Raw genomic sequence first — 14,390 nt, 5'->3', positions numbered from 1 at the left:
AGGCTCATAGCCATCTCATAGAAAAAGTTAAATCTAGAGACATCTGTGCTGTTAAAGAGGCGAGGAAAAGGTACAAAAAAGTACAATGGGTGGCAAAAAAGGAATGGGAAGACGAATTTTGGGCAGATCTTCTGGAAGCTAGTCAATCAAACGACCATGTCAAATTCTGGGACATCGTCAAATGTGGTAAAGATGGTGAGCTTCGCATTCCGTCCAACCATGTTTGCCCAGAAGACTGGATCAAACATTACTCTACCCAATTCTGTCCAGTGGCCCATGATTCCCCGTCCAGAATGTCTATGCTGCCGATAACAACACCAGGCAATTTGACTCTGTCCTTTACCGAAGCTGAAACAGATTATGCATTGGGGCTAACAAAAAGGGGGAAGGCACCTGGGTTGGACCAAATTCCGGCTGACCTCTTTAAAGCGAATACAGGTCTGTGGGTACCTTACTTAACATATATAGTTAACATCATTGCGAGAGGTGCCCACATTCCCAAGACCTGGAAAGGGGCAGAGATTCTCCCCATACATAAAAAGGGCGATAGAACAAATCCAGGGAACTATCGCCCGATTAGCTTAATTGATTGTTTTCAAAAGGTTTTTGCCCGTATGATTTTGGTGAGGGTTCATGGGTGGATGGATATAGAAGGAATACTATCCCCGTTACAGGCAGGTTTTAGACCCGGTACAAGTACTATAGACCAGGTCCTGAGGTTTTGCATGATTTTTTGGAAATTTGTCATACTTGGCGGCGGAACCATCTTTGCTGCATTTATAGATCTTAAATCAGCATTTGATTTGGTGCCGAGAGGAAAATTGTGGCAGGTTTTAAGGGACCTAGGAATGCCGGGGGAACTAGTGGACATTATTATCAGACTACATGAAGACAATTTCGCTAGGGTCAGATGGGGGGCACAAGGCCAATTTACGGAGTCTTTTCCAGTCTCCCGAGGAGTCCGCCAGGGGTGCGTTCTCGCACCCACCCTATTCCTACTATTTATAGACCAGGTAGTGAAATTCTTTGGGTTAATTAACACTGATGCTCCGTCTCTGGCGGGGACAAAATTCCCATTGTTGATCTTTGCGGACGACACCCTCCTCTTATCCAAAACAAGGGGGGGGCTGCAGAGGGCATTGAACCATTTTGAGGAGTACTGTAATCGTAATGACCTTCAGATAAATGTGGGGAAAACAAAATTTATGGTTTTCTCCAGAAAAAAAAAACCAATACGTAGTAGTGTACAACTTAATGGGGTTAACCTAGAACAAGTTGACACGATGACGTATCTGGGGGTCACTCTGGATTGCCGACTGTCCTGGAAACCACAAATTGAGACCCAGCAATTAAAACTGTCCCAACTCACTGGTTGCCTTTTGCGGGAGCAAAAGAAATCGATTACCAAAAGGGTTGCCCCGGCTTTACAAATTTACGATGTTAAAATCAACGCTGCGACATTGTACGGGGCAGAGTTATGGGGTTTTATGGATCTATCAAGTTTGTACAAAATCCAGTGCAGGTTCCTTCGTAGTTTGGTGGGACTCCCCCAATCTACACCACTGATCCCTCTTTGCCACGACATGGGTTGCCGTCCAATTACGGATATGGCACGTTACAGAGTAGTGTCTACCTGGAGGCGTCTGTGGACCACAGAGGAGTTGTCACTCTTTGCAAAGGAGGTATCCGAGGTGAAGGCTATTGGGGGTTCAGAGAGAATCCCATGGTTGCAGATGGTGAAAAAGACCCTGTTTGACATGGGCCTTAGCCACCTGTGGTCCTCGCCAGATATTAGCAACTTTCCCTCAAAAAAGGATTTCAAGAGCCTATTCTGGGCTTCTACCCGCCATTCTCTGGTCCAGGCATCTGGCTCTGAAGATCTGACAGGGCGTTTTTTAAGATTTAAATTGGATCCGGTTCGGGAGCTATATTGGGATCTTATCTCAAAGCCCCTAGATAAAAAATTATATCACCAACTTCGGGTGGGCACCTTACCCCTCAATTCCTTCACAGCAACATGGAATAACAAAACTAGTAATCTATGTAGCCATTGCCCTGGGTGTAAGGAAACAGAGGGACACTTTTTGTTTGTTTGCCCGCGATATAGCGAACCCCGTTCAAAGTGGCTAAAACCCATTTTTAAACGTATGAACTGTAATAAATCTTCAGATGCAATATGGGTTTTAAAAACAAACACAACTGGTTTTATTGTGATATGCTTGGCTAAATACCTAGGTTGGGCTTGGGTAATCAGAACAAAAAGGAATCCTATCGTTACTGGACAGAGTGTAAGCTGTATAGTGCCCACCACTAATACCTGTTAAAACTCATTTTAAGAGCTTTTTAACTATTATGATAACATATTTGGATTAAATAATGTCTAGATTTTGTCGTTGATGGTTTAATAACTTTTTAACTTTGGATTCAAGCAGGATGTATAGTGATGATTTTACATACATAGGTATAACTATCCCCTTTTCCTTATATATAACGATTTGTAACATGAATTGATGTCGATATTGTTGTAAATATTTTGCTAAGTTGTCTTTTATGATTTCATTTATCGAAATAAAGACATTAAAATCTGAAATCTGAATGGGAGCAGTGAGATGGGGCGGAAGTTCTTGAGGTCCTTGGGGTCCGCCTTGGGCTTTTTGAGTAAGGCGTTGATCTCGGCGTGCTTCCAGTTCTCTGGGAAGGTTGCTGTCTGGAAGGAGATGTTGATAACTTTCCGGAGATGGGGGGCGATGATTGAGCTGGCTTTGTTGAAGACGTGGTGTGGAAATGGGTCAGACAGGGATCCGGTGTGGATGGAGTTCACGATCTTGATGGTGTCATCGTTGTTGACGTTGGACCAGGTGATCAGGCGGCTGGAGGTCGCGGGGGTGGAGGTCTCGGTGGTCGGCAGGGCGGTCGTGGCTTTGAAGCTGTCGTGGATGTCAGCGATCTTGCGGTGGAAGAAGGTGGCCAGTGAGTCGTACAGGTCCTGCGAAGGGGGGATGTCGTTGGTGTTGGAGAGTTCCTTCACGATGCTGAAGAGTTCTTTGCTGTTGTGTACGTTGCTATCCAGGCAGTCCTTGAATGCGGTCCTCTTGGCGGTTCTGATGAGTTGATGGTGTCTGCGGGTGGCATTTTTCAGGGCCATGTGGTTGTCTGGTGATCGTTCGCGTAGCCAGTTCTTCTCCAGTTTCCGGCAAGTACGCTTGGAGGTCTGGAGGTTATCAGTGAACCAGGTGGCTTTCTTGCTGGTGTGGCTGTTGGAGGGTGTCTTGAGCAGGGCGAGAGTGTTGGCGCAGTCGTTGATCCACTGTCGGAGGTTGAGGGCGGCGGTGTCAGGTTCATTTGGGTCAGCTGGTGGGCTCTGGGCGAGGGTGGTGGCTAGCTGCTCTTTGGTGACTTTACCCCAGCAGTGGCGAGGCATCTGTTGGGTGCAGTGGTGTGTGTGGTGGGCTTTCTGAAGGTGAAATGGACGCAGCGGTGGTCGGTCCAGTGGGGTTCGGTGGTGTTGTTGAAAGAGATGTGCGGGCTTGCGGTGAAGATGGGGTCGAGAGTGTGACCGGCGGCGTGGGTGGGTGTTGTTACATGCTGTCTGAGTCAGAGGTTGGCGAGGTTGTCGATCAGGGTGGCGGAGTTGGCGTCGTTGTTGTTCCCAAGGTGGAAGTTCAGGTCCCCGAGGAGGATGTAGTCTGAGGAGGCGAGGGCATGGGAGCTGATGAGGTCGGCGATGTAGTCGCTGAACTGTGGTCTGGGTCCGGGGGGTCTGTAGATGAGTGTTGCTCTGAGGGTGGTGTTGAGGTCGGTGTGGATCTGGAAGTGCAAGTGTTCGGCGGTGCTGAGGGTGTCGTCAGTATTAGTCGAGAGTCTAAGGGTGTTCTTGTGGACGATGGCAATTCCACCTCCTACTCGGTTGGTGCGGTCTCTGAGAGAGATATTGTAGCCTTCCGGGATGGCTATGGCGATGTCGGGTGCTGAGGCGGGGTTTGACCAGGTCACCGTCAAGAAGGCAACGTCTGGGGCGGTTGAGTTGAGGAGGTCCCAAAGTTCGACGGGGGCCCTTGGGTGCGCTTCGGTGTGGCCCGGTAGCAGGTGTGTTCTCGTCTGGGGTTGAGTGCGTGGAGGGTGCTGGCGTCGTAGTGCAGACGGGTGTCGTGGTGTCTTCGGGGTCCAGGGGTTCTGGCGCTGGGCGCAGTCCAGGTGCAGACGGGCGCAGGCGGGCTTGCCTTAGGTGTGCCTTCGGCGCGCCAGCGGCGCGGCTGCGCAGCGGCCACCCTAAGAAGGGGAGGTGGGAGGGAAGAGCAGCTTGGTGGGGGGAACGGACGAATGGGGGTAGGGGGGCGGTCCGCTTTGCGGGGAGCGGGAGCGGCGGAAACAAGCACAGGCAGAGGCAAGGTGGCAGCGAGGCAACAAGGCAAGAGGCAAGGCAAGAACAAGGCAGCAAGCAACAGGCACAATCAGAACCAATACAAAGCACAGTACAGAATTAAAACAGTTGGGCACAAAAACAACAGCGCGGGCAGAAACAAACCTACGGGCCTACCACTGGCCACCAGGGATGAGGCGCAGGTGGCAGCCTGCGGGTGGTGGAGGGTCTCGAACTCAGCAGCCGCTGGGTCAAGGGCAGGCGCAGTCTGGTGGAGCCGTGTGGCATGGGGAGCGACCTTCCTACAACAGGGTCAAGGGTCGCTCCTACTACTCACTCTACTACTCTACTCTCTCTCTCGTACTCACTCTCTACTACTCTCTACTACTCACTCTCTACTACTCTCTCTCTACTACTCACTCTACTACTCCCTACTACTCACTCTCCTACTCAATCTACTACTCACTCTCTGCTACTCTCTCTACTACTCTCTCTATCTGCTACTCACTCTCTACTACTCACTGTCTACTCTCTATTACTCACTCTCTACTCTCTACCTCTCTCTACCTCTCTACTACTCTCTACCTCTCTATATCTCTACCTCTCGACACCTCTCTCTACAAGCATACATATGCACTTTAGTATATGCATATGCATTTATATATGTATGTGTATATCTTTATACACATACATATATAAACATATATACAATGCATATCTATATACATACAAATATAAATGCATGCATACATATACATATATGCATACATATGCATGTTATGTTCATGAAAGATTGAAAAACACTAATACAAGCAAAGCTAAAAAGCAACCTAATTACTTTAACTTAAACGAGGGTGAGACCTATTGCATGTTCAATGCTTGTTTACTTTGGTTCCATCAAGAAGGCATTCAGATGTGTCACACATTTGCCATACATTCTGAATGTTAGCACTCTAGTTGCTCATTAGATCACTGTAGTAAAGCTACAGCTCACCAGGGAAGTCTGCTGCTGGTATTCAAAGTGCATGTTTCAGTCTGCATGTCAGATTTTATTAATGAAATAGAAGAGGATTTGAGAAGCCAAAATGTGCCCTCATTTTTCTTTCTGCAGCACTAATCATAATTTCTATGGCAAAATGAACCCCCTCATTTTGTTCCTTTGCAAATTAAACGTTTTAAGTGTTACCACTTTATTCCAATCAAGATGGCTTCAGGTGTGCCATACTTTTGTCATAAGTAAGACTGTTAGCACTCTAGTTGTTCTTTAGAACACTCTGGGACATTCTGTCATTGGCCTATACTTGAGCTACATCTGGGTGATATTTGTGCTACATTTGGGCTATTTTGTCTCTGGTGGCCATCTCGGGAGACTTATTTGTTATGAAGTTTCCTAATTTCCTCATTTACTACAGTCTCCTCAGTAGGAAATACTTTCAGTTTTTTACTTTGATTCCATCAAGAAGGCATTCAGATGTGTCACACATTTGCCATAAATTAAGAATGTTAGCACTCTAGTTGCTTATTAGATCACTGTAGTAAAGCTACTGCTCACCAGGGAAGTCTGCTGCTGGTATTGACAGTGCATGTTTCAGTCTGCATGTCTGAATTTTTAAATGAAATAGAAGAGGATTTGAGAAGTCACTCAAAATGTGCCCTAATGTTTCTTTCTGCAGCACTAAGCATACTTTCTATGGCAAAATGAACCCCCTCATTTTGTTCCTTTTTAAATTAAATGTTTTAAGAGTTACCACTTTATTCCAATCAAGATGGCTTCGGGTGTGCCATACATTTGTCATAAGTAGGACTGTCAGCGCTCTAGTTGTTCTTTAGAACACTCTGGGAAGCTGCAGTAGAACACAAAGGAATCAATTGCCCTTGTTGGATGTTCATGTTTTACTGAGAATGTCAGACTTCATTCTCACATGACTGAGAAAGATAATGTGAATTTACCGAAAATATGCTCTCAGTTTAGCTTATAGATCACCTTCCAAACCTCTGTGGGAAAAGCATGAGAAAATAGTTTTCTCTCAAACATGATTCATGATATGCCAGCAGAAGGCTTTTTCACATGGTAAAATCACCTTAGAACACACCATAATTCCTAAAATGAGTATGGTACCATCAACAAATGATTTATAATGTAACTAAAGTCTTAAAACTTCTATTAACTGCAATGCTTTTTAATGAGGCGCTATCATGTGTATTGGTCCCAAAAAGGCTGCCCGCACTTCTTGGATGAAGTGCTGACAGCCAATCAGATCTCACGATGAGATGTGTGGTTAGGCTCCACCCAGATATATATGTATTTTTTCCTTTAATATCTAAAAAACTACTGAACAGATTTACACCATTTAACAAAAAGGCACGACTCTGAACCAATGTCTACCTTTCTGCCACATTTGGTGTAATTCTGTTCAGCAGTTCGGTCTGTAGCTGCGATTAAAGGTTCCTATGGAAAATTGCATAGGGAAAACACGTTTTTGGACCCCCTTTTTTCTCGGCCTCCGCTTGACAAATCACCCCGAGAATTTCAGGATAGGAGTGGACCAGAGCGCCCCACCAGTTTTGCAAATTTCGCGAAGATTCGTCTACGGGCGCCAAAGTTATTTCAAATAGAATGTTGCGGATTTCCTATGGAAAATAGGTCCTAACTATAAAACTAGAACTACCTACTGGTGACCGCCAGTAGGTAATATATATATATATATATATATATATATATATATATATATATATATATATATATATATATATATATATATATATATATATATATACGCCCCAGGCTGCAATGGAAACCAAGGCACAGGGATCATTAACTTATGGCGTTTCATAGTCGACGTGTTTTTAATGTGGCATGGGTCTAGAGAAACTGCGGAACAATTTGTGACTAGCATCAACAATAATATGCTCAATCTATAATTCACAGCTACCATTTGCAATGAGAGAGTTGAATTTTTGGATGTTTAAGTATATATTTCTGAGAATACCATCCAGACCAAGCTTCATAGGAAAAGTACTGCTGGCAATTCAATTCTCCACGCTTTTAGTGCCCATCCCCGCCATCTTATTAAGATAATCCCCTATGAGGAGTTTTTAAGAATTCAACGAATTTGCAGCAATGAGAATGATTTGGAATTTTGTTTCAATGAATCATTCCAAAGATTTTTGGTTTGTGGTTACAAAGAGATTGATCTAAAAAATGCATTGAAGAGAATGGTTTTAACTACTAAAGAATCCCCTCAGGCAATTAATACTGAAATAGTGACTCCTGTCAGAGACATTGTGTCTAAAAAAGAGGACATGGCAGTTAGACTGATTACAACCTATAGTTGTTATGAAAAAAAGATTTGTAATAGGTCGATCCTAAGAACTGATATCACCCTGGCACTACTGCTTAGTGAGGTCTCAAGTATTACTTTCAGGAGGGCTCCCTCTATGAGGGATGCTTTGGTTAAGACCAGTCCAGAGGTAGTTAAATCTTCTAATTGACTCTCCAATCGAACAGGTTTTTGTAAATGCAGTTCCTGCAGAGCCTGTAAGTTTGGGGTTAACACTCTGGAATATTGTGATGCCTTTAGTCAAGATGTTAACAAGATTAAAGGTTTGTTTACCCGTAAAACTGATTATGCAGTTTAAGTTTTACAATGTTCTTGTCATCTTCAATACATTGGGAGCACTAAGCTCCAGGTTTTCAATCGCATTTTGCAGCATCTCCGATCAATAGTTAACTCCGATCCCAGTTACCCTGTGGCGCGTCATTTTAAATTAGTGCATCAGAATAATTTCAATGATTTGAGTTATTTTGCTATTGCTGCAGTCCCATGCTCTAAAAGGGGTGGCGATAGGGAGAGAAAACTCAGACAGTTGGAGAGCCATTATATTCTACTTCTATATACCAAGATTCCGAATGGTCTTAACACAGGGGAAGAATTTTTTTTTTTTTTTCAAACTTTATTTTTGTGCAGGCATGAAAAGAATACAGGTGTGGCGAACCCACACCAGCACATCAAACTTACATAAAGTACTTATTCCACAGCCGTTGTACCCACAACCCTGGGGCCGGGCGGCAACACATTGTTCTTCCAGTAGCGTGCAATTATTTCCAAGTTTACGCGCTCCACATGGAACCCCATTATCCTGCTTTTGTCGTTTTCTCCCACAACTCCCCCCCCCCCCCTCCCCCCACAACTCCCCACAAAACTAATAGCACGCCCCACTCAAGGGGTGACAGTCAGCCCCCATGTCCATCAAGCCATGTGTCACTGGTCCATCTGTTACATGTGTGCATAGTGTACTAGTGTTCTTCCCCCACCCCATGCCACGATACAGCCTCCCACATGTACGGAGTCTCTGAATGATTCACTGTCTCAGCAGTACACGGGCCCTCGTCAGTATCAGGTAGCCACCCACTCCAACCTCCGCCGTCTACCCCTCTATGTGACGCCTCCTATTTGCCCCACTTCCAGGCCATGGTATTGTCTCCATTTACTCCATATCCTTCGGAATTTTTTGGGACAGCCTCTAGATTTGTATGTCACTCGTTCCGCTGCCATATAGAGGTCCAGACCCCTCCTCCATTCCTCTATCTCTGGCCGCTCCGCCACCCCCCAATATTTCGCAATGTCCCTCTTCGCTACCACTAGTGCCAACACCAGGAAAATGATATGTGGGCGTGGCAGGTCTACTTCAGTCACCATACCTAGTAGCGCCAGTTTCGGGTCTAATGTTAGCTCTATTCCCAACACCTCCCCTAATTCCGCGAAGATGTGAGACCAATACATTTGAATCTTGTCACAGGACCATATAGTGTGGTAAAAATCTCCCTGCTCAGCATTGCACCGAAGGCATGTTGCGTCTGCAATCCTACCCATCTTGTGGAGACGCCTTCGGTCAAAGTATGTCCTGTGTAGCACATTTAACTGGATCAGCCTCAGCCTTGACTTAATGGCCACTTCTCGGGGGTGCATCAGTATCAGCTCCCAGTCTAAGTCCTCTAGGTGTCCTACGTCCGCCTCCCATACACCTCTGAGTTTCGCCAAATTTCCCAACATATTATTAGTGAGGGTTTTATACGTGAGAGACACTGCCTGGTGTACCATCTGTTCCTGTAGGAGTCTCCCTTCTAGAGGTGAATATTCCGGTATGTCCTGTAGTGATATCTGCTGCGCATTCCATGCATGTACAAGCTGTATGTGTTTGTATCGTTGTGTGTGGTGTAATCCAAACTCTGCCTGCAGCATCGCAAATGTCTTCAGCTTACCTTTACTAATCACATCCCCAATAGTAGAGATCCCTATGACATCCCACCTCTGGAAACCTCTCAGTTTTTGGAGTTCCGTGAACCATTTGCAGTGCCATAGTGGTGTCTGACGTGTTGGCTTCCCTTCCCACCCCGTGGATCTCGTGGCTCGGGTCCATGCTCGAATCGTAATCACAGTAGCGGGCAAGAGCGTTCTCCCTGCCTTACCCCCATACAGATAGTGAAGGACATTGTGTGCAGACAGTTTATGCCTTTCTAGCGCATATGTCGGGTGATCCGCTGGTGCGTGTAACCAGGCATTAATGGGGGTCAGGTGTTCCGCCCAATAGTACGCCTCCAAGTTTGGTAATGAAATCCCTCCACTATATTGATGTCGTTGGAGTGTCTGGAGTGCAATGCGTGGTTGTTTGCCTAGCCATAGAAATGACCGCAGGTCTGCGTGGATTCTGGCGATAGTGTTAGTCGGGAGCGGATAGTACTCATTTTGAAGTGCGTAGAGGAATTTGGGTAGGGTAATCATCTTATACATCGCTGCCCTTCCCAGTAGGGTGAGCGGCAACTGTCTCCATCTCGTCATGTCTTCCGCTGCCTCTTTCATTATTCGCTCTACATTTCTCTGGAACGAGAGCTTCTTGTCCAGAGTGACATAGATCCCAAGGTACTGGAACCCCTCCGAGGTGGTGAGCAGACGGTCCGGCAACGCTACTCCCTGTACTGCTCCCTGTGGCATATATAAGACTGATTTATGCCAGTTGATGGTATGGCCTGCCATCTCCCCAAAGCCCTCTAACTCCCTGAACAATGTCCCCACGGAGACCTCGGGGTTCGTAATATACAACAGTACATCGTCGGCATATAATGAAACTTTTTCCTGAGTAACCCCTGACTCATCACACGTGAAGCCATGGATCTCTGGGTTCTGTCGAATTTTAGCAGCCAGTATTTCTATGGTGAGAGTAAAGAGCAGAGGGGACAGCGGGCAGCCTTGTCTCGTGCCCCGCTCCACACGGAATTCGCGCGATAGGCACCCATTCACACGTACCCGCGCCTTCGGTGCCGCGTATAGCAGCCCTATCCACTTTTGAAAGTGTGGACCAAAGCCAAACCGCCGCAACACTGCCATGAGAAAAGGCCAATGTACCGCATCGAACGCTTTTTCAGCGTCCAAGGACAGGAACCAGTGCGGCTCCGTCCTATCTTGTATTTCTTGAAGCCAGTTGTGTGTCCGTCGGAGGTTAAGCTTCGTCGCTCTATCCGGCAGGAATCCGGATTGGTCTGTGTGTATAAGGTCTGGAACAACTGTCCGTAGGCGCGCCGCCAGAATTGTGGCCAGTACTTTCACCTCCATATTCAGGAGAGATATGGGGCGGTACGAGGCACAATCCCCTTCCGGCTTGCCCTGTTTGTATATCGGCACTATGGTCGCTAATGCTAGATCGCGTGGGAGTCTCCCTAGCTCGTAGGCTTCAACATATAGAGCCAACAGGTGAGGCGTCAATAGGTCGGACGTCTTTTTAAAGAATTCTGCCGGGAACCCGTTGGGTCCTGGTGTCTTCCCTGTTTTTAATTTATTGATGGCTGTGGAGATCTCCTCCAGAGTGATTCCCGCCTCCAGCGGGGTGCTGAGTTCTTCATCTAATACTGGGATATCCAGATTTTCCATATAATGTAGGGCCTCGTCTACGGACCCGAGGTCTCTGCCTCTATAGAAGTGCTCATAGTGAAGTGCGAAGGCCTCTGCTATGCCCCTGTCGGTATTTTCTAGGCCTCCCTCATCCTTCCTGATTCTTTCCACCCACCTCGCGGCTCGTTCTTTCCTGCCAAGCCATGCCAGGAGCTTGCCTGACTTGTCGCCTACATCGTACAGGCGGTGCAACGTTGCTAGGGCTTGCGTCTTTGCCTCATTAGAGACCAATTCCCTATACTCCCTTTGTTTGTCATGCAACTGCCGTAATATACCTTCCCCTTGGTCTACAAGGTAGCGTCTTTCTAGAGTCAGGATGTCAAGTTCTAACGCTGTTGCCTCCCTGTGCTGTTTGCTTCGCTCGTCTCTCAGTCTCCCTCTAAGCCTATCTCTCAACACCGGCTTCATGGCCTCCCAAAAGATGGTGTTAGATTCCACTGAACCCTTGTTCTCCGCTACGTATACTTTTATGTCTGCCCTCAGCCCCCGTATTATCTCAGGGGTTTGAAGATCCCAAGCTGCCAAGCGCCATTCCGTCTCACGCCTTTCTGTATTCTTCCCTAATATCGCATATAGGGGCGAGTGATCTGAGATTCCCCTTGCCTTGTACGTGAACTCATCTCCCTCCGATAGGTACTGCCTTGCAACAAAAATGTAGTCTAGTCTGGAGAAAGTTTTATGGGCCCCCGAGTAAAAAGAGAACGTCTCTTGCAGCGGGTGTCGCCAACGCCACGCGTCAGTGAGTCCCATGTCTGCCACGTATTTCGCAAGGGCTGTTTGCGTCCCCCCTCTGCGTGTTGCTCCCGAACGATCTAATTCTTCCGACATGACGTCATTGAAGTCCCCCCCCAATATTTGCATCGTGTCCGCCGTTTCCAGTAGGATGGACGCTACCTCTCTGAGCGTGCGTGGTTGAAGTTTAGGCGGGGCATATACTGAGATAATTGTAATGCGTGTTCTATTCCACGAACCCTGTACTCCCACATATGTACCCTGTGGATCGCTCCATGTGCGTGTGACGGTAAAGGGGTGTGTATTGTTAATTAGTATTGCGGCTCCCCTGGCGCCCGACGTGTAGCCCGCGTGATTCAAGACTTTGTACCTCCCCCTCGCTATGAATGTACATTTTCCCGCCCGAAGGTGAGTTTCTTGCAGGAGGATGAGGTCCGGGGCAGTCCTCTTTATGTATGAATTCACCAATCCCCTCTTTATTTTGGACCCCAGACCATTAACATTCCAAGTCAAAATGGAGATCCCTTTGTATGTTCTTTCTGTGGTTGTTAGTGTACCTGCCATACTGTGTAGGTCTTCTGGAGGTCAGTAGGAGACCCTAGCGGCTGTGTGTGACAACGTTGACTCTCATTCTTCTGACTGTATCTCATCGTGCGTTCCCATGTCCAACTCCCCCCCCAACTCCCCCAACTTGTTGAAGCTCCCCTGTGCCCTCTCCCGCCCCCCACCCCACCTCCCTCTCCCTCCAGACTCGTCCCCACCAAGGTCCAAGCTGTCAGTAGAAGTCGGTCTGTCACCCCCCCACTCCCTCCCACTATAGAATTACGACCCGCAAGAGCCGCCTATATTGTCCTGTGGTGTATCCCCCCCGTCGGGCTTGCACCCCCGACAAGGGTATGCACCACTCCTGGGCTCGTGTCAAGACTGTGAAAGAACTGTTACAGTTAACAAGTAAACTCTACCTGAAAAAACAAAAAGGGTTAAACGAAAGAAAAAAAGAAACAACAACCAAAGGGGTGTTGGCCACTTGCGTGTCGTGTCCGTGTCCCGGCCGACAAACAAATCATCCACTTCCTCCAGGTTCACGAGTGGGAGTCTTGTGTAGTCGGTACTGTGCTGCAGTTCTTGTCGGATACGTCCTGTTCCAACTGCCGGATCACAGTTTCCAGTGGGTGTAAGGAGCGCCGGTCACTGTCTGACACCTCGTCCTCCACATTCGAGTCGCTGAGGTGTTCCCCTTCTCCTTCCGAACATGCCTGTTCCCGTGGCGCCTCCTGTGGCGTGCGTGCCGTTCTCGACGTCCCCGGTGATTCGGATCTACCCCTCCTAGATCCCGCCGGTGTGCGTGCACGGTATGGGGTTCCTGTGTATCTCGAGTACAGTCTCCTGGATCTCCTCCTCTGCTGTTTTGGCGAGCCCCACCGCGCTTTTTCCTGTACTGCCCTCGCCAGCTCCTCACTCCCAGCCATTTCCCTGCCATTAAAGATCGGTCTCTCCTCCAGCCATTGCCATGCATCCTCCGGATGACTGAAGAAGTGTGCCTTATCCTTGTAAATGACCTTGAGCTTTGCCGGGAAAAGCAACATATACGTAATGTTCAATGATCTCAACTTGATTTTCACCGAGTCAAAGGAGCGCCGCTGCTTCTGGACCTCTTGACTATAGTCCGGAAAAATCATTATGTTGGTGTTCTCCACCCGGATTTCGCCCATCTTCCTCGCTTCCCGCAATATTAAGTCTCTGTCAGCGAAGTTCAGGAAGCGCGCGATTACTGGCCTGGGTCGTGCGCCCTCCGGGGGTTTCGCAAGGAGTGCCCTGTGTGCTCTTTCGATCAGAAAGCAGGAGGAAAAACGGGCTCCTGGGAAGGTGTCCGTGAGCCACTTGTGCAAGAATGATGTCATATCGTTCCTCTCGATTCCCTCTCTAAATCCTACGAATCGGAGGTTGTTTCGTCTTGCCCTGTTTTCGGCGTCGTCCACCTTCCAGAGGAGCTGTCTGTGTGACGCCTGAAGCTCCGCCATTTCTCTTCGAAGTGTCGTTATCGAATCCTCCGCCTCTCCGATGCGTGTTTCCGTCACAGTCACTCTGGCGGAGAGGTTTTTGAAATCTTGGCGCAGGAGTGTGACCTCCGCGCCCACTTCCCCAATCTTGCCTTCCAACGCTGATCGGGATTCCTGTATGTCCGATCTCGACGCCTGGATTGCTGCAAGCAACCTGTCCGTGTCAGTGGCCCCCTCAGCTGCCGGGCCCGTGCTGTCTTTGGGCGGCCGTGGCGCCGCGAAGACATCCAGAGTGCCTTGTTTGGGATGCTTGGGTGCGAGGTCCCTCTTCCCCATACTCACTGATTCAGT

Source organism: Lissotriton helveticus, chromosome 6 (assembly GCF_964261635.1).
Source record: "Lissotriton helveticus chromosome 6, aLisHel1.1, whole genome shotgun sequence".
Taxonomy (NCBI): Eukaryota; Metazoa; Chordata; class Amphibia; order Caudata; family Salamandridae; genus Lissotriton; species Lissotriton helveticus.
This window is presented reverse-complemented; position numbering follows the sequence as displayed.